The following is a 5555-nucleotide window of genomic DNA, read 5'->3' as shown; positions in this document are numbered from 1 at the left end:
ACCACAGGAAAAAGTCTGGAAAACTTCCAAAAGCATGGAGATTAAAGAACACCCTACTAAAGAATGAATGGGTCTACCAGGCAATTAGAGAAGAAATTAAACAATATGTGGAAACAAATGAAAATGAAAACACAACAATCCAAACACTTTGGGATGCAGCAAAGGCAGTCCTGAGAGGAAAATACATTGCAATCCAGTTCTGTCTCAAGAAACAAGAAAAATCCCAAATACAAAATCTAACAGCACACCTAAAGGAAATAGAAGCAGAACAGAAAAGACACCCCAAAACCGGAAGAAGAAGAGAAATAATAAAGATCAGAGCAGAAATAAACAATATAGAATCCAAAAAAAAACAGTAGAGCAGATCAATGAAACCAAGAGTTGGTTTTTTGAAAAAATAAACAAAATGGATAAACCTCTAGCCAGTTTCTCAAAAAGAAAAGAGAGAGGACCCAAATAGATAAAATCATGAATGAAAATGGAATTATTACAACCAATCCTTCAGAAATACAAGCAATTATCAGGGAATACTATGAAAAATTATATGCCAACAAACTGGACAACCTGGAAGAAATGGACAAATTCCTAAACAGTCACACACTTCCAAACCTCAAACAGGAAGAAATAGAAAGTTTGAACAGACCCATACCCAGCAAAGAAATTGAATCAGTTATCAAAAATCTCCCAACAAATAAGAGTCCTGGACCAGATGGCTTCCCAGGGGAATTCTACCAGACATTTAAAGGAGAGTTAATACCTATCCTTCTCAAGCTCTTCCAAAAAATAGAAAGGGAAGGAAAACTTCCAGACTCATTCTATGTAGCCAGCATTACTTTGATTCCGAAACCAGACAGAGATCCAGCAAAACAAGAGAACTACAGGCCAATATCCCTGATGAATATGGATGCAAAAATTCTTAACAAGATACTAGCAAATCAAATTCAACAGCTTATAAAAAGAATTATTCACCATGATTAAGGGGGATTCATTCCTGGGCTGCAGGGCTGGTTCAACATTTGCAAATCAATCAATGTGATACATCACATTAATAAAAGAAAAGATAAGAACCATATGATCCTGTCAATAGATGCAGAAAAAGCATTTGACAAAATTCAGCATCCTTTCTTAAGGAAGGACTTCCTCAAGGAAGTTGACATAGAAGTAACATACTTAAACATCATAAAAGCCATTTATGAAAAGCCAACAGCTAATATCATCCTCAATGGGAAGAAACTGAGAGCTTTCCCACTGACATCAGAAACACGACAGGGATGTCCACTCTCACCACTGTTGTTTGACATAATGTTGGAAGTCCTAGCATCAGCAATCAGACAACGAAGTGAAATTAGAGGCATCGTAATTGGCAAAGAAGAAGTCAAACTTTCACTTTTCGCAGATGACATGATACTCTACATAGAAACCCCGATAGAGACTCCACCAAACGTCTACTAGAACTGATACATGAATTCAGCAAAGTTGCAGGGTACAAATCAATGTACAGAAATCGGTTGCATTTTTATACACCAATAATGAAGCAACATAAAGAGAGATAAAGAAACTGATCCCATTCACAACTGCACCAAGAACCATAAAATACCTAGGAATAAACCTAACCAAAGATGTAAAAGATCTGTATGCTGAGAACTATAGAAAGCTTATGAAGGAAATTGAAGAAGACACAAAGAAATGGAAAAACATTCCAAGCTCAAGGATTAGAAGAATAAATATTGTTAAAATGTCAATACTACCCAAAGCAATCTACACATTCAATGCAATCCCAATCAAAATTACACCAGCATTCTTCTCAAAGCTAGAACAAGCAATCCTAAAATTTGTAGGGAACCACAAAAGACCTGAATAGCCAAAGTAATCTTGAAGAAGAAAACCAAAGTGGAAGGCATCACAATCCCAGACTTTAGCCTCTACTACAAAGCTATAATCATTAAGACGGTATGGTATGGGCACAAAAACAGACACATAGACCAATGGAATAGAATAGAGAACCCAGAATTGGACCCACAAATGTATGGCCAGCTAATCTTTGACAAAGCAGCAAAGAGTATCCAATGGAAAAAAGACAGTCTGTTTCACAAATGGGTATGGACAGCAACATGCAGAAGAATGAAACTAGACCACTTTCTTACACTATACACAAAGTAAACTCAAAATGAATAAAGGACCTGAATGTGAGACAGAAACCATCAAAACCCTAGAGGAGAAAGCAGAAAAAAAACCTCTTTGACCTCAGCCGCAGTAATTTCTTACTCGGCACATCTCCACGGGCAAGGGAATTAAAAGCAAAAATGAACTATTGGGACCTCATCAAGATAAAAAGCTTCTTCTGCACTGCAAAGGAAACAATCAACAAAGCTAAAAGGCAACCAATGGAATGGGAAAAGATATTTGCAAATGACATATCGGATAAAGGGCTAGTATCCAAAACCTATAAAGAACTTACCAAACTCCACACCTGAAAAACAAATAATCCAGTGAAGAAATGGGTAGAAGACATGACTAGACACTTTTCCAAAGAGGACATCCAGATGGCCAACAGACACATGAAAAGATGCTCAACGTCACTCCTCATCAGGGAAGTACAATTCAAAACCACACGGAGATACCACCTCACGCCAGTCAGAGAGGCTAAAATGAACAAATCAGGAGACTACAGATGCTGGAGATGATGTGGAGAAACAGGAACCCTCTTGCACTGTTGGTAGGAATGCAAACTGGTGCAGCCGCTCTGGAAAACAGTGTGGAGGCTCCTCAAAAAATTAAAAATAGATCTACCCTATGACCCTGCAATAGCACTGCTAGGAATTTACCCAAGGGATACAGGAGTGCTGATGCACAGGGGCACCTGTACCCCAATGTTTATAGCAGCACTTTCAACAATAGCCAAATTATTGAAAGAGCCTAAATATCCATAAACTGTTGAAATGGATAAAGAAATTGTGGTTTATATACACAATGGAATGCTACTTGGCAATGAGAAAGAATGAAACATGGCCTTTTATAGCAACGTGGATGGAACTGGAGAGTGTTATGCTAAGTGAAATAAGTCATACAGAGAAAGACAGATACCATATGTTTTCACTCTTATGTGGATCCTGAGAAACTTAACAGAAGACCATGGGGGAGGAGAAGGGGGAAAAAAAAGTTACAGAGAGGGAAGGAGGCAAACCACAAGAGACTCTTAAACACTGAGAACAAACTGAGGGTTGATGGGGGGTGTGAGGAAGGGGAAACTGGGTGATGGGCATTGAGGAGGGCACCTGTTGGGATGAGCACTGCATGTGGTATGAAAACCAATTTGACAATAAATTTCATATTATGAAAAAAAAGATACTTTAGAGAAAGCCTACCCATTGATTTGGTCTCAAATGAACTGATGAAGTTATGATCAGATGTGGCCATGGGAAGAAACAGAAAATGTAAGAAGCCCTCCCCACTTGGTATCACTCTTGGAGTTTGTATTGTAGGCAGCCATCTGTGCTTATCCTTCTTTCCAGATAGTCAAATATTCATCTTGCTAGCAGTGACCTGCAGTAGCATGGTCTTAGGTAGAGATAAAAAGAGCAGTAAGGAAACCCTTTGATTTGTCTCTTGGTATCCTGAAACTCTCACCTCAATACTTCTATAAAAGTGGTTTTTGTCTGAGTGTGGTCCCTAACCAGCAGCAGCAGCATCACCTGCAAACTTGTTAGAGATGCCAATTCTCAGCACCACCCCTGGCCTACTAAATCAGGAAGTTTGGGGATAGGGCCCAGTTTCCTGTGGATTTTTAATTTTTATTTATTTATTTTTAAAAATTTACATCCAAGTTTTTAGCATATAGTGCAACAATGATTTCAGGAGTAGATTCCTTAATACCCCTTACCCATTTAGCCCATCCCCCCTCTCACAACCCCTCCAGTAACCCTCTGTTGTTCTCCATATTTAAGAGTCTCTTATGTTTTGCCCCCCTCCCTGTTTTTATATTCTTTTTGCTTCCCTTCCCTTATGTTCATCTGTTTAGTCTCTTAAAGTCCTCATATGAGTGAAGTCATATGTCTTTCTCTGACTGACTGATTTTGCTTAGCATAATAGCCTCTAGTTCCATCCACATAGTTGTAAATGGCAATATTGCATTCTTTTTGATTGCCAAGTAATACTCCATTGTATATATATATACCACATCTTCTTTATCCATTCAACCATTGATGGACATTTGGGCTCTTTCCATACTTTGGCTATTGTTGATAGCACTGCTATAAACATGGGGGTGCATGTGCCCCTTCGAAACACCACCCCTGTATCCCTTGTATAAATGCCTAGTAGTGCAATCGGTGGGTCATAGGGTAGTTCTATTTTTATTTTTTTGAGGAACCTCCATACTGTTTTCCAGAGCGGCTCCACTAGTTTGCATTCCCACCAGCAGTGCAAAAGAGATCCTCTTTCTCTACATCCTTGCCAACATATGTTGTTGTCTGTTGTTAATGTCAGCCATTCTGACATGTGTGAGGTGGCATCTCATTGTGGTTTTGATTTGTATTTCCCTGATGATGAGTGATGTTGAGCATTTTTTCATGTGTTGGTTGGCCATCTGGATGTTTTCTTTGGAGAAGTGTCTATTCATGTCTTTTGCCCATTCCTTCACTGGATTATTTGTTTTTTGGGTGTTGAGTTTGATAAGTTCTTTATAGATTTTGGATACTAACCCTACATCAATCTTTATAGATTTTGGATACTAACCCTTCAACTATCTTCTCCCATTCCGTCAGCTGCCTTTTAGTTTTGTTGATTGTTTCCTTCGCTGTGCAGAAGCTTTTAATTTTGATGAGGACCCAGTAGTTCATTTTTGTTTTTGTTTCCCTTGCCTCCGGAGACGTGTTGAGTAAGAAGTTGCTGTGGCCAAGGTCAAAGAGGTTTTTGCCTGTTTTCTCCTTGAGGATTTTGATAGCATCCTGTCTGACATTGAGGTCTTTCATCCATTTTGAGTTTATTTTTGTATATGGTGTAAGAAAGTGGTCCAGGTTCATTCTTGTGCATGTCGCTGTCCAGTTTTCCCAGCACCACTTCTGAAGAGACTGTCTTTATTCCATTGGATAGTCTTTCCTGCTTTATCGAAGATTAGTTGGCCATACGTTTGTGGGTCCATTTCTAGGTTCTCTATTCTGTTCCATTGATCTGAGTGTCTGTTCTTGTGCCAGTACCATACTGTCTTGATGATTACAGCTTTGTAGTATAGCTTGAAGTCTGGGATTGTGATGTCTCCTGCTTTGGTTTTCTTTTTCAAGATTGCTTTGGTTATCCAGGGTCTTTTCTGGTTCCATACAAATTTTAGGATTATTTGTTATAGCTCTGTGAAGAATGCTGGTGTTATTGGCATTGCATTGCATATGTAGATTGCTTTGGGTAGTACTGACATTTTAACAATATTTGTTCTTCCTATCCAAGATTGTGTAATATTTTTCCATTTTTTGTGTGTCTTCTTCAATTTCTTTCATAAGCTTTCTATAGTTTACAGTGTATAGATTTTTTACCTCGTTAGTTAGATTTATTCCTAGGTATTT

This window comes from Prionailurus bengalensis, chromosome B3 (assembly GCF_016509475.1).
Source record: "Prionailurus bengalensis isolate Pbe53 chromosome B3, Fcat_Pben_1.1_paternal_pri, whole genome shotgun sequence".
NCBI classification, from domain to species: domain Eukaryota; kingdom Metazoa; phylum Chordata; class Mammalia; order Carnivora; family Felidae; genus Prionailurus; species Prionailurus bengalensis.
This window is presented reverse-complemented; position numbering follows the sequence as displayed.